The following is a 24,416-nucleotide window of genomic DNA, read 5'->3' as shown; positions in this document are numbered from 1 at the left end:
AATAAGACCTAACCGGAAAATGAGGCCTAGCATGATTTTTCAGGATGACATCTGAACATAAGCCCTAATGCGTGTTTTGGAGCAAAAATTAATGTAAGACCCTGTCTTATTTTGGGTAGATACACATCTCTTACCTTTTAGAGTTGTCTCTTGCCTAGATTTTATGGCTTCTTGCTACAAGCCTGACCCCAATTATTATTACTGCATTTAGCATTATTAACTGGATCTGGAGAAATAGATAGGAACTCTTTGGGGACAGAGCCAGGAGAGCAGTTTCCAGGCTCTCGGCCTCACATGGAAAGGTGCTGCCTAGGGTAGTAGATGGCCCTTAGCTGTGACTAGTTGGCCGTCAGCTGTTACCAGTTAGCCATTAGCCACTGATATGACTACTGTGGCTGAGCTAGCAAGGGCGGATTGCAGCTAGTAAGTGGGATTGGTTGGGTGGGTGGATGGGTGGCAGAGAAGAAGACAGCAGATTGTGGATCATGTGGCTTCTACTCCTGTGTCTCCAACCCAGCAGCCAGCTAGAATATAGTGATATGACTCCCCTTTCTATGGCTCTGGGGGAGTTCCTTTTTGGCTTCACCATATCCTGCGTACTAATGCGGGAAGCGGGACTAGAGACCCCGCATGACAGACTGTCTTTTCTGATAACAATGGTAAGCAATCCTGAGGTATTGCTCCAAAAGTACCCAGAATGGTTTTTAGTGTAGATTACAAAAAAAGTCTCATAACTTCATAGTTACTACCTAGTATGAACATCCTTAGAATCTGATTGTAGTGAATATTAGTAACCTTATAGAGAACTCTGTATGCAGTCTTTGTTTTTTCCCCTCTGTGCCCAGTACTGTCCAGACGTTTTGTTATTTGAGGCTTTCCCTTTTTAGCTTCATAGGCTGCACAGCTTTGATCCAGTGTTATTAGAGCCTTCCAGTGTGCACTGTTTTATATCCCATTGATTCCATTCACCTGAATTCAGTTCTCTGAGTATACAGTCTCACTTCTTAATCCCCAACCACACTCAGCCCTCTGTCTTTACTGTATTAATTAAGTAAGCATGCTGTGGGACTTAGTGTGTGTTGCTGTTGTAGCTACTGTAAGAGTCTGTGTGATTTAAGTGTAAAGCTGATAGTTACAACCTGAAGAGCGATTTGGTCTGACAGTTTGGTTGCTTTCAAGTAGATTAAGTGCTACCACCATTTTGCATCCAACTGTGTGTGCGCGTGATATTTAGAGAGATACATTGAAAGGTTTCTAAGAGGAAATATTTGGATGAATGTAGCAACCCTTATGATGCCTGCAGTGTACAAGGCATTTAAAGGGAATATAAAGGGAATATAAAAAGGATGAAGACAGTTCCCCTCAAGAATCTTAAAATTCTGAAAGAGCAAGTGATTGAAAGGGGATGATATGAAAAAATAACCTTAGCAAAAGGCTGCTACAGCACAACAGGAGAGATACAGAGCATGGAGATTGAGAGAAGTGAGAGATAACATGTTGGGATTATTAGGAAAGTCTTCATGGAGGTGGTTACATTTGATGTGAGTTTTGAAAGATTATTAGGAAGGAGGAGGAGAGGGCAACAGGCAGAGGAAATAGCATGAAAAAAATGACTGAAATTGTAAGGCACATTTTGGCAATAGTGAATAATCCAATTTAACTAGAATATAGCACAATAATGGAGTATACTATGCGGCAATAAAGATAATGTTGAGAGAACCTGAAATTTCATGATAAATAGTAGATCGCTTCTGATTTTGAGTAGGGGAGTATATTGATTTGCGCAATGGTTTAGTAAGATGATATCCTGGCTGCAGAATGTAAGATGTATTGAAGGGAGAGAGGCTATAATCTATAGTCTAAGTAAAAGATAATTGAGGCTTGATGTACAATGCAATCTATAAAAGTAGATTAGCCAGCATCTATTTCTCTTAGAGGAGTGATTGAAAGACTTTTTTGTTTTAATGCATTTTACTTTGCTTTTTAACAAATAGCCTTGTCAAACTTCAAGGAGCTGTTATATCAAATTCATTCATTTATTCACTCAACAGATATTTGTTAAGCAGTCACTGTATACACAGTGCTAGGGATACAGTAATAAAACAGAAATTTTTATCTTCATATGACAATGTATAGAGGGTGCCCAAAAAAATGTATACACCTTTTAAGAAAGGAAAAAACTGTATTAAAATTGTAATACAATGAATGACGCTAGCATTCATTTGATTAATGCCATCTTTTGAGGGAACGCCATACTACATATTGCTATTATAATTCAATTGAACTTTGAAAAGTAATACGTAGATAACATCTCTTAAAATGTATACATTTTTTGGAACCCCCCAGTATTTAGACACATTTCAAATGCATAACGTACTTTATCAATAAAAGATATTAATGTAATGTGGAGTAATGACCACCACCATTACTTTATATTAGCCAAAAGCCGTAAATGACATTATTATTGCCAACTTTTTATATTTTATCTCCTGAATGATATTTTAATTGATCATTAGACTTTAAACTTTATAGAACTGGTAAAGAGTTTAAAGACTTAGTACTTGAGTTTAATGAATATGCATTTACTTATTTTTCAAGGAATTTTAACAAATGTCTATTTCAGATATATTGGTGCTTTATGGACATTGCATTGAATCTAACAAATCTCCCCAGTTCCATCTCTCCCTTAATGAATAGATGACAGGACCCCATTCCTAGAAGCAGTAGTTCTCAAACTATGTAAAACCTCTACCCCTAGTTATTTCAATTTAGCAAATCTGAGATGGACCCCCAAAATGTGTATTTAACACACAGACTCAGTGGAGATGAAATGCAGCAGGAATATATTCTTCTACCATTTTTTCTACTTCTTAACCACTCACTAATCCTGTTGAAGCCTAACTTCTATGATTCTGCTGAATAGATAGCTCTATTTTTTCTTACTGCACCTTAGGACCTTATTTCTGTAGCACTGTGAACTTCACATGGTAGAAGAGGGTGAAGGTGGTCAAATATATGGTGATGGAAGGAGAACTGACTCTGGGTGGTGAGCACACAATGTGATACATAGATGATGTATTACAGAATTGTACACTTGAAGTCTGTGTAATTTTACTAACCATTGTCACCTCAATGAACTTAAGAAATTTAAATGCTACAAGGGAAAGCAATCCTTCCTTCATAATTGAGTTGAAAACATCTGGGGAATGATCTCTAGGAGGTATAAAGTGAGTTTGTATAATCATGGTTCCTTGCAGGGATACAGACTAGAGTGTTGGGCAGCCCCACTTTTCTACAAGCCCTTTCTTCATGCTTTCAGTAAACTGGGACTTTTTCTCTTCAGCTACAGATCTGGATTAAAGTCTCCATGTCCATTGAAAGGGTTCTTTTAAATGCCAACCGGTCTAGGTACTTGACTTATTGAGAGTGTTCTTATCTTCTTTTTAGTTCTTTTTGATTGTTACCCACTTTGTAACTCTTGTATTTCTGAGTTCTCAAACATGTTCACAAAGTTTAAATCCTCTTTGGCTCCATCTCTTTGTTGATTGTAAAAGGAGGTCAAAAAATGAATTTAATACTTGTTTTCCACTGCCCGGCTGCTTTGAGTTCCCTGAAAAGCAAGTAGAAGTCAGTAATATCTGTAAGACAGTAAAGGGTTGTTCTTTCAGCCCAGTGCAGAAGACCCAAGGATGTTGAGAATTGTCTTTTAAACAAAAGTGTTTGTAATTGCATTATAAAATCTATTTGAAAAAGTTAATGTCACAGAAGATTGTTAATAATATTTGTATAAATTTGCCTTTATTACAAGATCATAAATCTTTGGGATTTATTTCTCAAACTGTATTGTATTTCTAAATGTAAATTTAGTCCAGATACTTAAAATTTATATGGAAAATATAAAATGGATACATACCTATTACTCAGCTTCAGCTCATGTCAAATCTTGTTTCAGCTATACCTTTTCTCTCTCTCCCCATATGATTATTATTTTTAAACTTTTACTTCTGTTTAGTTTGTTTCTCTAGGACCCATCAGCTCCAAGTGAAGTAGTTGTTTCAATCTACCAGGTTTCCCCGAAAATAAGACCTAACCGGAAAATAAGCCCTAGCATTAATTTTGAGGAGGACATACATCCCCTGAATATAAGCCTTCATGTGTCTTTTGGAGCAAAACTTAATATAAGACCCAGTCTTATTTTCTGGGAAACACGGTAGTTGTGGAGGGCACAGCTCACACTGGCCCATATGGGGATCGAACTGGCAACCCTGGTGTTAAGTGCATCACGTTCTAACCAACTGAGCTAACCATCTATCCCTCCCCATATTATTTTTAAACAAATCCCAGAAATTATTTTATCTATAAATATTATATATCTCTAAAAGATAAGGTCTCTTAAAGAAACAACAGAATGCCATTATCATATATACTAAAAAAAGAGTCATTCCGTATTCCTCATCAAACATCCTGTAAAGTGTTCAGATTCCCAGTTGTCTCATACAAGTCATGCATTTTTTCTCTCCCAGTTTGTTTGCATCAAAATGCAGATCAGATTGGTATGTCTTTTAAGCTTTTAAACCTAGCATTTCTTTCTTCACCTCTTCTTTTTTCTGTGTAATTTACTTGTGAGAAAAAAAGTGATTTTTCTTACAATGTGAATTTTGCTGATATGCATTTCTGTAGTTCTTTTGTTCTTTGTGTTTCCTATAAAATAGTTGATTGAATTCCATTTGACTTTGTTTTTTCTAAGCTAGACCGTTGTGGTATTACTGTTTTTACATCAGGAGGCACATAATGTCTAGTTATTTATTTCTCTTCTTGACATGTTAGCCCACTTACCCCAGTACCTTTTCCAGCAATTCATCAAGGGCTGAAAAATGGTGATATCCTAATTCTATTATTTATTTTTCATTTAGTAGTTGAAATATTTCTACTAGTTTTGGTTACCTGGTAGTATAATTCATATGTGAGAGGCAGCTTCATACTTTCTCTTAATTACCAGTTTTCAAAATAATGAATTGATTCATTAGCATCCTTCAGTTGTGTTCAGTTTGGGGTTATTTTGGTCTTATGATGTATTCATGAATTTAAACACATATGGTGTGTTTCTGTCTATTGCAGTTATTATTCTTTGATGGGAAGCTTCTTCAGGTTGGCTCCTGCATCTTTTTGTGATGCAGCTACACTTATATGATAATTTCCTTGGTATTTGGTATGATAATTGTTTTAAGCTCATCTTCTGCATTGCCTACCTCACACCTGTCATCAGCTATTTTACTAGGGATCCCTGGTTCCTTTTAGTGGAAAAGGGTATTTCATTACCACATTATAGAACCTAGCGATGCTTATTGTCAGTCCATGTGTAGTATACAGTTTCTCAAATTTAAATTGTTTACTCTTTGTATTTGTCATTTTATAGAAAAAAAGTAGTTGTCACTAGTGATGATAAATCAAGAACAGATTGTGGACATGAATTTGGAACTCCTTAATTTACTGTTTTCTTAGTTAAAAAAATGTGTCGCTAAATTGACTAGCCAACAGTGACCTTGTTAGATTAGAGACGTGATGCTCAAGAATCATAGGCATCAGGTTTTATTTCCATTCCCATCTCTCCTTTATTTTCACTTTCTCCCCTTTCTAAATCCTATTTTTAAATACACTAATGCATTAAATATTGATAGAGTATGCTCAGATCTTGTTTATAATGAATGCCTATTGCTGTGGTTTTCATATTATGCTGCTTTGCCACATACAAATGTATTTGCAAATAAAACAGAAAAGAGGAAGTTTATGATAGAGATTTCTGTTAAGAATTGGTATCTAGGAGATACTTTTGGCTTTTGGGGTAGGATGTTGAGGTGGAGAGGTTTTTGTGTTTTTTTTTTTTTAATTTTTTTATCAGACCTGCTTTCCCCAGTCTTCTCTTTCTTCCTTGCTGGTTTCCTAACCTTCTTTGTTTCAGAAAAAGAAGTGGAGCTGGGCTGAAGGACACTTAGGTCTGTGATAGTGGAAGACTGTCCCCATAGAGTGTTGGGATTCCTCACACTAGTTTTGGAATATTTACTACTAATGTATAATCATGGTAGACTTTTTATTTCCAGTTTGTGGAAAAACCATTCTAGTAACATTTTCCAGTTATAAATGTTTCTACCATATTACTTTTAAATAACAGCTTTATTGAAATATAATTCACATAATGTTCTCCCATTAAGATGTACAACTCGTTGATTTTTAGTATATTGTTGGAGTCGCACAGCCATCACCACTGTCCAATTTTAGGACACCCCCAAAAGAAACCTCATACTAATTCAATAGCAGTCACTATTCAAGGCAACCACTAATATTTCTGCATCTATGTATTTGTCTATTATGGACATTTCATATAAATGGTATCTTTTAAGATGTGGTATTTTGTGACTGGTTTCTTTCACTTAGCATAATGTTTTCAAGATTCATCCATGTCAGAGCATATGACACTACCTCATTCTTTTCTTGCAATATATATTTTGTTGTTGCTATTATGGAGCAAAGAAATGGTCATTCTGTCATCAACAAATTATGAGCTGTCAAAGTTTTTAAAAGTATCATGTTTTAATGATTCAAGAGTAAGACGAACAAGAAGTAGCCATTTATTAGAGATTTAAAATCTGAAATCAGTATTTATAAGACAGGTAATTTTTGTGTTCATGCATGTTTCAAAAGAATGTTTCCCATTTCAGGTCTATATACTGTCAAAAGCAGAAATGTGTGGAATTAAAATTTCAGTTTTCTATGTTTCAATTCTTATTGAAATTTTTAATGCAGTTTTTCACTCTCTCTTTATTCTGACTTCTCTAAAGTAATCATAAAATGACTTGAAAATATAAAGAAAAGAGAGTTACTTTAAACCCAGATGATAAATGGTGAGAACTGTTGATCCGGATAAACTGAGGGAAAATTGACTGCTAACGGCTGTATCCTTGGTACAGTTTTATTGGAACAGAGTATGTCAAAGCCACATCAGAACAATATTAGTATTTTCAAGATTTTGAAATAGGGTGTCACATATATCGTTACTTAAATCTAAATTCTGCTAACAAGAAAAGAACATGCAGTTGGCAGTAACATGCCTCTACTTCAGATCATTTTGGACAGACTTGTCTTAGCCCCTGATTTCAAGCACTGGAGTGGATTCAGGATCTCTGTATTTCTTGCCCATAGAGCTGTGTAGAACAGTGACTTCAGTTTTGCTCTCTGCTTTGCTTTTTCTGTTTGATTTCTGTTCTAGGAAGATGTTTACCTCAATTCTGAGCCTGACTAATCTTAAGAGTTTTCTTGTTTAATATTTTGTCATGTGTTTGAAGCTGAAAGGATGTGACTAAGGATGAGATTCTGGAGTCATGTTGGCCACAGAATGTAATAAGTGAAAACAAATCTAATTTAAAGTGTATCTTCCTTTGATTAAATAAACTTGATTTAAGATACACTACCAAATAGAAATTTACCAAATACAAACAATATCTATTGGATAGAGATATTGTTTATTGATTTTCATGTCACTTTTCTATATAGTAAATTGTAAGTCATAATTGATGTTATGAGCTTTGTAAAGAGGAGAAAGGGAGAAGGGAGAAGAAAACTGATGGTGATGGGTATGTCTTGGTGCAGAGACTAGAGAAACATTGTTGAAATCTTATATATTATTCAAGGTAATTTTGAGCCAGTGATAGAATTTTTATCTAGGACAATCTAGCAGATTTTTCTTTGTTAATTTTTTTACACTTTATTATACAGAGTGAGTTAAGCTACTTTCTTATAAATAGGCATTATTTAGAAGGCAGCTTTTCACCACTATGAGAGAATCCTTAAGTAAGCATTTAAATCTCCAGACACTTCTTTAAATAGGTTAAATGATCACATATAAGAGAACTAATCAATGCAACCACTAACTGGTTTCAGGGAATAATCATTAGCTGCTGGATTTAGTTCTTACAGAGTCTAAAGTTTGACTTCCCTATGTTTTTTGTCGGTAAAACCAATGTTACAAAATTTCACTCTAGGTGGCACTTGAAATCGCTGTTGTTTCTCTCCCTCTTTGAACCCTTTCCTTCCCCCACCCCCCACCCCCACCCCGTTTTCAAGATGTCCTGTTTTTTAATGAGAAAATTAAGAGAATGAAAAATTATTGCTAGCACTTCTCACTCTCTTGGTCCTCCTATTTCACACTCGCCCAGAGTTAATCATCATTCAGATTTCTGTCAATATAGATATATTTTGTGTGCTTTTAGGTTTTATGTAAATGAAATCACAGCACACATTGTGTCTGGTTTCTTTTGCTTATCATTGTGTCTGCGAGATTCATCCATGTCATTGTGTCTTCTTTTCTTATTGTTAAGTATTATTCTGTTGTCTACACGTGCCCTACTTAATTTTTCCATTCTATGCAAGTTGGTTTAGGACTGTGATGAATAAAGCTGCTATGAACATTCTTGTACATGCCTTTTGGTAAACATATATTCATAGTTTATTGGTTTTATACCTAAGAGTAGAAATGGTGGGTCATAAAATATGTACAAGGTGTGATCACAAAATATGGTGAATATTTAAATAAAAAAATTATTACGGTAAAAGTCACATTGCCATTAATCCCCCTCAAAATACTCCCCCTCGCTTCGAACACACATCCCATCATTCTCGCTACTTTCTGAAGCAGTTCTGGAAGTCCTCTTTCATGAGTGTCTTTACTTCATCCTCCACTATGACAACGCTCCATGTCACACAGTGCCTCTGGTATGGCAATTTCTGTCAAATAAAAACATTACAATGTGTCCTCCTCCACCTTATTCACTGGATCTGGCATCATACAACTTCTGGCTCTTCCCAAAGACAAAAATGACCACGAAAGGAAAACGTTTTGAATCGGTTCAGGACATCAAGGCAACCACAACAGCGTAACTGAGGGCATTCACGAAAGCAGGACTTCCAGAATTGCTTCAGAAAGTGGTAAGAACGATGGGATAAGTATGTTCGAAGCAAGGGGGAGTGTTTTGAGGGGGATTAATGGCAATGTGTCTTTTACTATAATAAATTGTTTTATTTAAACATTCACTGTATTTTTTAATTACATGCATATGTCCAGCTTTGTAGTCTTTTTGCCACAGTTTTCCAAAATGATTGTACAAATTTATATTCTCTTTAGTACTGTATGATAATTGCTTTGCATTTTTCACAATAACTTGGTTTTGTCATTTACAAAAAAATCTTGTGGGTATAGAAACTAGTGTTTTTATTAGTTGGTACTAATTAAGTACACAGAATGTCCTGGCAATTGAGAGGTTATCTTTAAATGAGTAAATCATTTAAACAGCTTGAAACAGTTGTGACTACTACATGAAAGTTCTTTCAGCCAAGGTGGTTTGCTTTCTTTCTGTTTTACCCAGTTTGAAAAAGAATTGAGTAGTTACAGTAAGAATTATTGTCTTATAGAAAGCAATAACAAGATGATAGTAACCTTATTTTGTGAGTTAAATAACTATACTAAAATGACCTCAACCCTAAAAAAAAAAAAGGAACCAGCTGAAGCTTTAATAGTTTTTTAATACTTGTCCATTATTAAAGTTACTGTGATGATAAAGAGTGTATAAGTTGTGGCGGAAAACCATATTTCAAGTTCTGTTACAGGCTTATAGTAAATTGCAAACATTTTTTTTTTCCTTCATGGAATTTCCAAAATGTTTTTGCAATCATTTAAAGCTTTATTGCAAGTGAGGCAATAAAAAGGGAAGAAATCCAATTACTTTATGTGCAAAGCTTTCATTTCCTATTTAATGAAAGAAAGGAAGACTTTTGTTCAGTAAGCATGCAAGCTTTACAGCCCCCCACAGTAAATTAGAAATTTTCTTAAATAGAAAATAAGAAAAATATTTCCTCAATAAATACGATGAAAGGTAGTTTTACTCAATTATAGCCTGTGCTCAAGAATGTTGCAGCCAAGGTGGAAGGATCAACATTAGATTTGATGGGTCATGAAGATAATAAAAATCGTGTTTACTTGGTGCTTGACATGCCAGGCATTGTTCTAAACCCTTTATGTACATCATTTCATAGTCCTCACATCAACAATATGAGGTTGATACTGTTATCCTCCTTTACGGATGAGAACCTGAGGGACACAGGTTTGGTCATTTATTCATGGTCACACAGCTGTTGAGTACCAAGCCAAGATTTGACTCTGAACGTTCTGCCTTCAGAACGTATGCTCTTAACCAATATGCTACATGGCCTCTCAGTGTGTTACTATTACAGCCAAAAATGGAGAAAGAAAGACTGGAGAAAGGTCAGGGGATTAACTAAATTTCTGCTAAGTGCCTCACATTGTACTAAGCATTTTATGTGTGCTGATTAATTCTTGCAGTAACCATAGGTAGTTTTAATATAATCATCATACAAAGGAAAAGCATAAGATTCAGAGAGTGATATTTACTCAGGGTCACACAGCTACTAGAGCAGATCTTTTTAAAAAGGAGGCTACTGATAGGGAGTCCATTGTTTTGTTATGAATGTCTGCTATGGATTATTTTTAAATAACGGCTAATACCCATTGGGAAGTGGGAACCTGTTTCTATCTTTGGGACAAGTTTTCTAATATGAATGTTTCTGGAGTGATTTAACATTACCATTTATGCTACATAATGTCAACATATAGTGAGAAGAATATGGACTCTGGGGCCAGAAAGATCTCAGTGTTGATGATTAAAGTTTAATTTTAAAAAGCTAATTCAAAGTTAGTTTATAAGCATATTTGGAAGGATTACTTCATCTGCCTAATCCTGAAGGTATACCCAAATTATTCAACACATGTATAATGAATGCCTGATACTTGACAGGCAGTATGACAGGCTCCTGGGATATAGCAGTAATCATCTGACCAAATCTCTGCCCGTCAGAGTTCACATTCTCCTCAAGTGGATTTAGTTGTGGTTTCTCTTGGGAAACTGATTTTCTTGCTAACTGTCACCTTGCTCACCTCCTGGCAACCTGATAGGTTAGGAACCCGTCTACCTGATACAATTCATTTCCAAGAGCCTCCAGGAACAAAGGTGTTTTGGCCCCATCCGCACTAGCTTTCTCCAGCACCTTTGCATTATTTGCCCTGTCTCAGATGCTTTTCCCCATTTCTCATGAATGCCTTCCTGTCATTCTGGTTTTAGTTTAAACAGCACCTTAGAGAGAGGCCTACCCTGACATCAAATGCAACGTGGCCCCAGTCGTTCTTGATTACAGCATCCTATTTTAATTTACCCTATGGCACCTAACACTATTGGTTATCTGTGATTATTTGTTTTATTGTCTATTTCTCACCTCTACCTCCTTCCCACTTCCCCAAAATGCCACCTGTAGAGTATCAGTGCCCAGAACGCCGCTGAGCACGTAGAGGTTTAATTATTGAATAAAAAACTGTCAATGGAGTAAGCAGTCTTTGCGCAAAATGATGATTGGCAAAAGTGATCCTTTTTATAATTGTGCTGTTGGGAAAGTTGAACATGAAGACTGACACAGTTTAAGGGAGTAAAGAGAACTGAACGGTAATTGCTACTCAAGACCAAGAAAACAGTTTAATTCTTGGCTGTTTACCTATAATGCAAACAGCTCTTTTATCAGATCACTCGTGTATAGAGTGAGTGTTAAATGAACAGAGGCCGCAGGTGTTCAATAATCCGTAGGTGGTTTAAAAGTAACACAGCCACTAAACCTGCAGTGGGATATATAGCTTAGTGTTTCGGGTATTTTTCCCCCTCCAGCTGATACTTTTAATAACCTACCTTAGGAAATATTTTCAAAAATAGAGACAAGAGATAAAAACCACCTTTGTAATACTGGAAAGTATTTAGCCAAAATATAAAAGATATTTTTAAAAAGTAATATCTGTTGGTATTATAGCAAAAAGGTCTTGGTGAATGAATTATTAATAAATCTTTGCAGTCCTGAGAGGATTAGTTAATACAGTACTGACAGCTAAACTAATTTATGTCTTTTAATGATTTCTCTTAGAATGTCTATCTGGGTTTTGCCATTTAGAAAGGTACTTTCCTGCACTAAAGATTCTGGTGCAGTAGCTGATAGACTGTGGAAATGTATACACTAGCCCATGATGAGGCCCAACAGTACCCGTACCGACACAGGCATTTCCATAGAGGGGAGTTATTTAGGGCCCACATTAGACTTTATTTCCAGACTCTTAATGTTTTAGAGCTGGTGAAGATGTAAGCAATCTAGTCCAACCCCTTATTCTTTAGATGAAGAAATGGGAGCTGAATGTGATTATACAGCCTGAAAATGATGTCAGGACGCACATCCCCACAGCTCCTGACTTGAATCTCTGCCAGTGATAACTTGTTTTCAGTAGTTGTCTTCAATTGGAAACAATGCACCTGGAACAAGCAGGGAGTATGCATATCCAATGATGGATGCAGTCTTCCTTATCGGTTGACTATTTGTGCTTCACCTAACCCTGCAGGACATGCTTTGCAGCTTTCATTTTTGTCTCTGACTATGGAACTTGAACAGTAATTTTTCATACACAGTAATCTGTTCATTGGTTGTTGGTAAAATATCTGATAACTGATACAGTGTGTTCAGTCTTGAAAGTTTTTCCTCACATGTCTCCCTATCACAAAGCTGAAGGCCCATATTTCTCTGGCAGAACCACGAGATAAGACCTTGAAGTTATCTACCTTTCCCTAGTTTAAAAAGAAGATAAAGCTGGAAATAAAGTGCTGAAAAATAGCACTGTTTTTTTCTGAAATAGCCACAACTACCGTGTTTCCACGAAAATGAGACCTACCCGGACAGTCGGGTCTAATGCGTCTTTTGGAGCAAAAATTAATATAAGACCCGGTCTTATTTTACTATAATACAAGTCTTATATTTTACTATATAAGATGGGGTCTTATATTAATTTTTGCTCCAAGAGACTCATTAGAGCTGATTGTCCGGCTAGGTCTTATTTTCGGGGAAACAGGGTAAGAGCCAAAGACAGAGAATTTCCATTCTTCAGGAGAAAAGGAGACCAAACCAGGTTGGGTTGTAAGCTAGTGGAGAAGTGGGGGGAGGAAGGAGAGAGTAACAGTAGTAGTGTTTGTAGTAAGGGCAGTAGCGGTGGTCGTAACTGTAGTAGCGGTACAGACCTTTAACTCAAGGAGCACAGTCTCCAGATCCTTATATGTCAGTGTGACTCTTAAATCACTGGTAACTAAACATGGATTTACTGCATGTGCGCTCCATAAATGGAAGATGTTATTGTGGTTGTATTGGTTGTGGTAACATTAAATTATATCTTTGAATGGGTCTATTACCTAAAAATGACTAGAATCCTTATGAATTTAGACAAACTAAGTATCAAATAATGTTATCTCATTAATAACTATAAAACAACATTCTGAAATAAAGTAGCTGTAAAATACTCTGTTCTTTATTACCGGTGATTTTATTTTATTATTAGATCTTTTACTTTATTTAAAGCAAGAGATTTAAATTAAAAAAAATCCTGTGTTTGAGAATTAAGTTTCTGACACTGTGAACTTTCTGTTTGCACTATAGACTTACTGCGTCATCTGAAAGTAAACAGTAAAAGGATGAAGTTCTCTACTAGGTTTCTTGTGATCCAGTAATAAGTTGATAATGATTTCTAGAAAGTTCCCAACCTGACTATAAAGGAAATCTTGAAATAATGTAAGGTGTCTGCTAAAAAAGGTTGACGTTATTTAGTACCACTCAAATTGTGTTTGCTAATTCTGTTTCGGTCATAGTACTTGATCATATGATACATAAAGCCATCAGCTCTTGAGATCATAAGAAAGAAAGAGAGAAGGAAGAGTTAAATAATAGTAATATTGAAATCTCAAATGTTTACAGTTTTTTATTTTTACAGTTTACAACGCACTGTTGTAATATATATCTCATTTTGCCTTCACTTATTCTCTAATATTCTTCCTTTTTTTATGTAGTTCTGAGTTTCTGACATATATCATTTTCCTTTACTCTAAAGAACTTCTTTTAACATTTTTTTGCAAAGCAAGTCTACTGGCAACAGATTCCCTCAATTTTTGTTTGTCTGAGTAAGTCTTTATTTCTCCTTCACTTTTGAAGGATCATTTCACAGGATACAGAATTCTAGGTTTGTGGGGTTCTTCCTTTCAACACTAAATATTTGAATGGTTTCAAACAAGGAGAAACCATTTCTAAGGAGAAGTTTCTAAGGAGTTTCTCCTTAGAACCAAAAGCAAAACCAAAAGCATGGTTTCTAAGGAGAAGGTAAAAGTAATTCTTATCTTTGTTCCTCTATAGGTTAAGTATTTTTTCCCCTCTAGGTTTTTTTCAGGATTTTTTCTTTATCTTTGATTTTCTGTAATTTAAAAATGAAGTGTCTAGGTGTAGGGTTTTGTTTTAGCATGTAACCTGCTTGGTATTCTCTGAGCTCCTTAGATCTGTGATTTGATGTTTGACATTAATCTGAGGAATTCTCAGTCATTATAGCCTCAGATGTTCCATCTGTTCTTTTCTGCCTTTCTTCTCCTTCTGGCATTCCCTATATGTGTATGTTACACCTATTATATTTGTCCCACTTAGATATTCTGTTTCTTTTTTTTTCCTCCCAGTCTTTTTTTTTTGTTTTTCCATTTTGGAAATTTCTGTTGACATATCCTTAAACGCAGAGATTCTTTCCTCAGCCTTGTCCAGTCTACTAATGAGCCCATCAAAGGCATTCTTCATTTCTGTTACAGTGTTTTTGACCTGCAGTATTTTTTATAGTGTAGCATGACCTGTAGCATTTTTAAAATTCCTTCTTGGAATTTCCATTTCTCTGCTTACAGTATCCATCTATTGTATGCGGTCTACTTTTTTCCGTTAGAGCCCTTAGCATATTAATCGTAATTGTTTTAAATTCTGTCTGATAATTCCAACGTCCCTGCTATACCTCAGTCTGGTTCTGATACTTGGTCTGCCTCTTCAAACTGTGCTTTTGCCTTTTAGTGTACTTTGTAGTTTTTTGTTGAAAAGCTGAACATATTGTAGTAGGTGAAAGGAATTCTGGTAAATAGGCCTTTAGTACTGTGGTGGCAAGGTGTGGGAGGAAGGGAAACATTCCTTAGTCCTGTGATTGGATCTCAGCCTTTTAGGGAGCCTGTATCCCTGGGCTATGAACATCACATGGACCTCTCCTTTTTCCCCACTGTAGGTGGGACAGGATGGCTGCACGGTGGCTGAAGTTGGGTATTTACCTCCACCCAGGTAGGCTAGGCTCTGTTAAAACTCTAGTAGATGAGGCTCTAGTGAAAGAGTTTCTCTTGAAGGCAGGCTTTGTTAAGAACAGAATGCTCTGGCGTATTTCAGAATGATTATTTTTCCCTTCCCCATGTCAAAGCCAGAGGACGTTTTTCTCTCCTCTTCACGATGAGAACCTTGGTTGTGTTTCTGTAGGTAAAACACAAAAATGTGACGGCCTCCATATGACTGGGGGTTTCCCTGCAGTTTTTGACTCAGACTTCTGCACAGAGCAGTTTGTCAATTACAGTTCAGGTTCCTACCTTGGTGCTGGATGTCTGCTCCACTAATTTTTTTTTGTGTGTGAATGTATACACACACACACATTTTAGTTTCAGGTGTCAAAACAATGTAATAGTGAGACATTAATACCCCTTACAAAGTGATAACTCCCCTCCCCCAATCTACTACCCCTCTGACATCGTGTATAGCTGTTACAGTACCACTGACTCTGTTCCCTATGCTGTACTCCACATCCTGTGACTATATATATTTATATTAAATTATAGTTGACATTCAGTGTTATTCAGCTTCAGCCTCAGGTGTACAGTGCAGGGGTCAGGCATCTACACTGTCCTTGACATGGTCTCCCTAATAAGACAAGTGTCCATCTGACAACCTACAAAATCTTTGCTCCACTATTTAATTCTCTGTGTTTTCCTGTCTGTATCTCCAATTTTGGGGGCTATTGTTTGTCCATGTCCTCACTCATCTAATGTATCTAAAAAGAACTATTGATTTTTCAATTTGTTCAACTTTTTTACTTGTTTAGCTGGAATGGTAACTTTCAAGCTGCTTACATGCCAGAACAGAAACTGGAAATCTTGTTGTAATTATCTTAATTATTATTTTAGCATCCATAGGTCAATATGACAGGTATTATTATTATTTTACTAATCAAAAACTGAGGCTCAGAGTCAGAGCCACCTACATAATTTGCAGGACCAGACCAAAATGAAAATTAGAGGCCCCTTGATCAAAAAAAACTAAGACAACAGTACCACTGAATGTACTAAAATATAAAGCATTTTTCTTTCTTCTGCAGCCTTTCCATTTATCAAGGTGCTTTTTACTTGCTATTTACTGTTCTAAGTAAAGAAAAAAATTAAATTTATATTAACATGAGTTTTATTATTCATCTTTATATTGTACAATGCAAGTTTTAATTGCATACATAAGAGCATTTAACTCACATAGAATCATTAAAATTATGCAATTTGTATTTCTTATGTTGTCCTTGGATACGTATTTTGTTTTTACTGGAATAGTGAGAACAGTGCACAGAATTAACTCCACTATTTTTATTTCACTTCTTGATATGCACATATTCAATCAATACTCTCTACCTGTGGTTGACTGATGAGTGAAGGACCGAAAGGAAAAGGAACTGTCAGTTCTTTCTCTTTTCTTCTGTGTTATGATTGTCACTGTAAATGTTTGGCTGATACAGGGAAGTGACATAAGTAAGAAAAGATAGGTTAGGAGTTTTTTGGTCTTTCTTAGAATACTTTGCTGCTGCCTTCTGCTTTCAGAGTAAGTTCTGGTGAGAACAGAAAGCGTGGCCTTTTCGGGCTGTCAGCACCCTGCTTACTTACTCTGCTGTAGACCTCCCACTCCTGCCTTGTGATTGCTGAGGTCCTCACACAGGAATTCTGTGCTCCTGGAACATTGTGAGCGCTGTATGCAAATAGTCGGCGAGGAACGGTGTGGGCACACATGGTGCACTGATCTCTTGTGCTTAAGCTTACGTTCTTTTGTCCCGCTGGATTTACAAAATCAAATTCAAAGATAAAATTAAGAATTTCAAGATGCAGATGCAGCAGCAGAGAAGTAAACCTCTCCTGGGGCTCTGTGGGACAGCACAGGTCACATGGCCACGAAGCCAACCCAGCGCAAGATATTAAGGGACTTGCTCAAAGTCACGCCTGACAAGTGTCCAAGCTGGGTTTAAAATTTCAATATTTTGCTAATTTTTTTCTTTCTTTCATAGTTTTTCTAATAACTAAATGGTAATTATGAGGGGGAAAAAAACAAAAATAAAGTCCTCTTTTTTCCTTTTCCGCAAACCTCCAGACTACTGTGTGAAACAAGGATATCAATAGTAAAACGAATTTTAAGGGCATTGATATAAATAAAGCCCACTTCTATCGGATTTACTGACTTGTTTTAAGTCTTGCTGATCCATTACCAAGAGGCCAGCTGGGCTTTTGCATGTAGCCCACAGAACTCCCAGTACTTCGAAGGGTCATTCTTCCCTCAAGGAGCTTACCTGCTGCTGAAAGGAAAGGAACCCATCTGCACCTAAGTCCAGCAGCATTGTGGCCGATTCCTGTCTCAGGGCAATGGCTCTAAGTATAATTGAGATGAGTATTTCAAATTGGATACTTGTGAGAGTGGAAGCAAGCACCATTAACAGTTAAGTTGGAATACAGGCATTAACTAGAGTTGTCCTGAGCAAACCAGGACATATGGTCCCCATCTGATAATACATCACTCAGACACATGCTGAGCTTAAGCACGCCATTCCTGGGAGTGTCCAGAGAACTTTGTTAACTCCGTCATTGCACTGATCTGCAATGAACCAAAATTATATTTGCTTGCCTAGATTATAAACTTTTTGAGATTAGGAACATGTTTTACTCATCTTTGTTTCCCTAGTACTTCCAGGACCTGGCAAAAATTATAAATGGTACCACCACAACCACCATCAGCTTCCCATTTATGAAGCGCCTGTTATGTGCCAGCCCTCTCTATATTATTTTACTTAATCACAAAAATCCTACGGTAAATATTATTTTAAAGAAACTTACCAATGTAGGCATTCTGTGTTTGTGTCGAATAATGAAAAGTTTTGCAGACCCAATATATAAAGTGGCATATACGTAGGTCATTCTTTAAGAAACTGTACAAGCCAAGATGGGAACCAGAAGATTAGAAATACACAAATGTCCAGATTTTTAGAAGGAAAATGTAAGCGGATTATGAATGCTGTATCTTTGAACTTGACATGAATTCTGTGCAAAATTCAAATGGGATTTTTTTTTAAATGAGTTCTTTTTTAAAGTGTTAACAGCACTCACTAGTTATCTGCATGGGTTCCATGAGAACAGTTCATGTCAAAGTTTACTGGCCAGGACTCTTAGATACACCTCTGATCAAGATGTAGGCAGGTGAGCCTGATGGTCAGATTGCAGGTGGATTGTGAGCTGGCTGGACAGCTTTACCCAGAGAAGTCCAGTTAGGAGAAACGATATCAATGTCAAAGGAATTCGCTGCATTCTTCAGAGCTCAGTGCTGGACTTTGTTCTTTTCAGCATTTTTATTAACTGAGTACATCAATATCATATTGTTCAAATTTTCAAAAGACCAAGCAACAAAGATTAGTTAAGACATTGCATAACAGAATCAATTCCTTAGAAAAATCTTATACACAAAATACCAACAAATTGGATATCAATAAAATTCTGAAATAAGTGCACCCAAATCTCGACTGCCATGAATACAGTAGCACCAAAGAAAATGTCAGGGAATTTTAGATGACCGAGGGCTGGGTATGAATTAGTGGTCTGCTATGACTGCTGAGAGGGTTGGTGCTCTACTTATTCATTTCTCCATTTGTTTTCTGCTTGGCTGTGTTGTGGAGAAAAGAGATAAGTGTGTAACCATTACAAGTTGCCTGAAGAGGAAGCTTTCTAAAATTTAATATTGTCCAAATATAGAATATGCTGTATTATCATATCTAATGATTCCACAATACTGGAAAATTTTCTGAGACTGGCCATGTAAGAGAGATATTAGAGGTAATAATCTCTATAGATAAACTTATAGATAAATGATCTATAAGTATTTTATAAAGCATGGTAAAGAACAAAAGGGGAGACTTTAGGAAGATTCTGAATAAAACAAAAGATATTGGAAACAAATAAGAGTTATGTGCAAGATTACTTCTCACATAAAATAGTTTTAAACAAGATCGTATATAATTTGGTTGTGAAAGCACACACATGCAAGCACATAGATAGTTATAGCTGTCAATCTATAGTAGGAATGTAAGAGTAATTTTTATTAATGTATTGATAGTGCACAATCGAATGGCTTTCTTTAATGGGTGAACAACATGAATGATACTGTGTTCGAATTATTTTTTTCTGCTTTATAGCAGTATATATGATGATGTACAATCCAGCAGTTTTTGAGTAACTTGTCATTCATATATGTTTACTAAATAGTTTAGCAAAGGTTAACTCCTATAAAAATTTCAAAAGGCACCCATATGAGGTAGTATTGTAGGAATTAATGTATTTTGAGCAACTTATTAGAAAACATTTCCTACTTCAAGTTGTAATGAGGCTGTAGATGAATGTTAATCCTAAATTGCTCTGATCATGTCACAGCCACACACACCCATGCCTACACCGGTAGTGATGAGATTTTTCTTCCTCGTTATGGTTCACACGCACAACTCACTTCCCTGGGAGTAACATCTTTGATTTTACTACTCTCTTTGAAAATCGGTGGCCTATCTAATAGCTCTGGTTGGCTATTCAGGCCCTTTCCACAGTGTGGCCCTCTCTTTTTCAGATTTATCTTTCATTATTTCCTTAAACACTTAACATGTAGGGGTTAGTCAGATATGTCCACCATCTTTCCCACTCTTCTATACTCTGTTTTCTTCACTTGGTGCCTTTACCAACTCCTACCTTTTTATCTTAGACTCCTACCTCCTTATCTTAAATTCCTTTCTTTCCTAAGGACCTCAGAGTAAATATCACTGACTTTGTAAAGTCCTAATCATCCCGTAGCCACCATCATCTTTGAACTTCATAGCATCACATACTTTTCATATTTTTATATTCTACCTTGCATTAAAAAATTGTTTGTGTACTTGCCTGTTCCTTATATCAGATTGTGGTTCCTTTATTTCAGTTTCTCTTTGTGTCACTGGAAAACTAGTATCCATGCACAGTAAACACTGAGTACATCTGTATTATGGTGTTCAGATTTTCAAATGATCAAATTTTCAAATGACGAATCTAATTCTTGTTAAATAGAAATTATTGTTTAAAAAAGTGCATCGTGGTGCAGGGGAAGGAGGTCTGTCAGGAGAGTAGCCTCTGCCGTTGTAACTACCTGTGGAACCTTTGGACAAATCCTATCACTTTAATATCCTTAACTTTTAAAATGAGAGAGTTGAACATTGTAGATTCAATGTCCCTTCTAGTCGTATGAGTCTATGAACTGCTTATAGACAAACTAGTTAAGGCACAATCTGAGACGTAGTCAGTTGATTAAAAAAAACTTATAATACCTCTGGAACTTAGAAAGTTGTATAGCTTCCCTATTGTGATATATTAATGATATTATCTACATTAGTTGGCCAATTAAAGAATAGTGAATCACATTCTAGAGGCTCAGATGTTCTTTAAAGGGTTAGGAAACGGTGCTAAATGTAGGAGTTGGAAACTAAGTAGTTTTTGATTCAGTTATATTGTGTAGTGTTATAAATTACAAAAAAAATTGGCTCATGAAGTTTCTAATAAAGGTTTTAATAATTTGAAGGAGACGTCTGCTCAATATAAATCTAAGGAAATTACATTTTATAAAATTGCTTTATCTAAGTATACCTATGTTCTTGTTAGAAAATTTTGTTTAATAAATTATAGATTGCCTAATTTTATCCATTCACAGTTGACTGCATTCCTTACTTATTAAAAGGCAAATTCCATATATGGTGTCTGTAGTAGCAGGAAAACTTAAAGTGGAATGATTCTATACCTACTGCTTGACATGTGTTAACTGAATGTGGACTATGAAAAGGGTGACAATTGTTATATATGAGGGAAAATGTGGTCGTCAAGATCTTGATTGACTGTTATCACACTTTATTGTATCCCTGCCTCCAAATACTAACAAGATAATAGCATTTTCATTCTTAACTTTTCTAAAATTTGGCTTCACAGTACTAATGTATTTTACATTATATGATAGCTACATTTCAAATATCTTAAGTAATTTTATCTTGTTATTCTTTGCAAGGTACAACAGAATTGGTATACTATAGAACAAAGATACAAATGAATAGTTTCTGTATGAATAATTTTAACATTTACTATCTTTAGATCCTGAATGTGATAAATATTACTTATTGTGTGTTAGGAAAGTCTATTAGTAATCAGATATGTTCTTAAAGATTTTTTTTTCATTTTAGAAGAGGTTATCTGGAAGGCATAATCTGTTATATATCCATTTCTTAACCAAAGTGCTTAAGTAGAATACATTTTGGGAATCTACTTATAATTTTTCTCCACATTAACCTGGTGATGTATATAAATTCTTTATATAAATAAAAAAGAGAGCAACAAATATGTTTTGCTGTAGAAACTGAGTAGACTTCAGCTTGGCCATGAGACGGGGTTTTCAGGGTAAACATAGGGTGCTTCTGCTCCCTGGTTGATAAATCCAGGCTATTTAAAGGCCATCACATTGCCTTATTGCTATGCATAGTGTGATGAGAGATAAGGGAAAACTATCCCAAACTTCCTTTCTGACTTCTTGAAATTTGATTTTGATAAATTTAAATGTTTCATGGTTTAAATGTTGGATTATAAAATATGGTAATGAAAGGAGGTTTGTCTCTTTGTAGCCCAGTATCTGAGGCCATCCATAATCTTCCTTCTTAGTCAAAAACTCAGTAGCTGTCTTGTCAGCTTTTAGAATATGGCTGTATTGGGCAGCTGCAGCAGTGGCCATGCTTTAATGGCTGGAAGTAATACCTTCTTGAAACAGGCGTTGCCTCTCAATCTATTGGTGACAGTATTGGCCTTATATGTACATTATAATGGAGTAAAATACAATATCTAGATACTTTTAGTTTGTGTTTTTTTAAACACTGAATCTATCTTTGTTTTAGAGGATTGTTTTAGAGGTTTTTTTGAACCCTCATGATGTAAGGTTTTTTTACTAATCCCCCACGTCTATATTTTTAGATATTATTACTCATCCAAGACTAGGAAAATACTTAATTCCTGTCATTTTAATTCCTGCCATACAAAGATCTATAAAACTAATTGTAATAAATGATAATTAATTGTTATAGTAAAGTCACTCAAAGAAATTGTTAAGGGAAATTAATATTTTTTATGGATATTTAGCTCTAAAATATTAAGTCGTCTGGGTAGAATATCAGGAATATTCCTCACCTATGTAGTTTGGTGTTTTGGTATATCTGTCCTTGAATTTTCTTTTAATATGTTTCAAAATAAAAACAATGGGGTTAATTTCTTATGTTTACATTTATGAGTAAAGAAGAGTATCATCTGAATTCAATCTTTGTAGCTCTAACTCGTGTAAGAGATTATTTAAACCACTATGAAGAGAACAGAAGAGTGACCTTTAAAATTATCTCTGCTACACATCAGTGTATTCACAGTACTGCCTCAGCAAGATTTCAGGCTGAACGACTACAAGACAGTTTTTAAAGTGAACAACTCTTGCTTTTATGATTTGTGGGACTACCTATGAGATAGATGCCAATTATAAGGGTAATTCATTTCTGAATTGTTGAAATCCGTTTACTCTGTTTGGAGTAGTTGGTAAGGTTTGGGACATAGATATCCCTCACTCCTCACTTAGAGCAGTGTTTCTCAACCCGTGATCTGGTAGGAAATGTTTTACATTGTGATCCAGTACAGCTTACATGCACTCACTTGTTGCACAAGTGAGCAAAACGCTTGACTACTTACCTTTACACTTTGTTCAGTACATTCTGATTTCTGTTCTAGTTCATTGCTTTTTTAATGCCAGAAATAAATTTTCGTTGTTACCTATAAAATGGATTTCAAAAACCACTAGTGCACTGCACCTGCAGTTTGATAAACTCTGTTTAGGATATTCCCTTATTCTTGCCTTCAAGTTTCTCTTAACCTTATACAACTATATATACATGTGCTCTATTACATAGTTTCCTGTGGAAATTGTTTATAAACACCCATTTAAATTATGCATTTGAAATCTAAAGAAGAGAAGCTCTTAGGATACATATAGATGTGTGGGCTTCTGAAAGAAAAGGTATTTTCCCAATTGTTTGCAGTCGTTCTGAGAGTGGGAGTCAGAATTACTAGAGGACTTGGCTTTTTCTCCTCTTTTCAAATAATGAGTGGGTAATTTCATACTCAGAAATATTTTAAAAGGTAGTTCTGATTTGTTGGGAAAATAACTCCAACTAGAATTTGAATTTGAATTTTTAAAAAGAAATCATTTTAGCCTGAAGAAGTTCCTGATTCTTAGACTGAAGAAAGTGAAATAGGAAGGAATCTGTCACAGGTTTGGTGTCTGTTCCATGCTTCTTTCTATGGAAGAAGATTCAATAAAATATTATATACCAAAGAAAGAATTCTAAATTGAGGGACAGAAAATAAGTTTTAGTTATTCTATCCTTAATTGGCATATAATATCTGAGCCTCAGTTAATTTTCAAAATGGATAAGTTTAGCCAGAATATCTAAATTTATTTTCAACTTTAAGGCTTTCTAATTTTAGTATACATTAAATCATGGGTTAGATTTTTAAGTACCTACTAAGCATAAAGCACTTAAGTCTTAATATGAGTGTTAAAGGCTGGGATGTGACAAATGAAGACCGGTCCCAGGATCCAGCCTGGGAGTATTTGAAGTCTGTGTGCTTATGGCCACTAAATGCTCAGATTTCTCTTGCCGATTTGAGTGTTTATAGTAACACAAGTCATGCAGTAAAAAAAAAAAAAAAAAAAAAAAAGTATTCAGTTGAAAAGAATTACTTACTTTGTTACTACAAACTATGCTTTCTTGGAATTACTAGCCAAGCAAGGTAAGTCTTACCTGTATTGGAGGTTGAAAAGTAAAAGATAATTTGAGACGGATTATGTTAAACTTCTGAAAATTATATATAGTTAGCTTATATATAGTTAGCAGGGTGATCATTTTGTATTTGAGAAGGTTATTAAAGAATTGGTATCTGTGATGGTGGGCTAATTGATAAAAATAATGGAGGGAGACAGTAGTGACTAAAAACAAGTAAGGGTGGATATAGTAAGATATAGTTATTGGAAATTACATATCTGTATAGCTAACAGAAAATGAA

The 24,416-nt window shown here is 35.4% G+C and overlaps 1 protein-coding gene across 2 annotated transcripts in view; it reads left to right on the top strand.

Annotated features, from left to right (window-relative positions):
* SMAP1 (small ArfGAP 1) overlaps positions 1-24,416 on the top strand; it is a 133,285-nt gene that overhangs the window by 81,294 nt on the left and 27,575 nt on the right. The gene's annotated exons all lie outside the window — the stretch shown is intronic.

This window comes from Rhinolophus hipposideros (assembly GCF_964194185.1).
Source record: "Rhinolophus hipposideros genome assembly, chromosome: 3".
NCBI classification, from domain to species: domain Eukaryota; kingdom Metazoa; phylum Chordata; class Mammalia; order Chiroptera; family Rhinolophidae; genus Rhinolophus; species Rhinolophus hipposideros.
The sequence above is the reverse complement of the archived record's forward strand: the minus strand, read 5'-3'. Positions and strand labels throughout refer to the sequence as shown.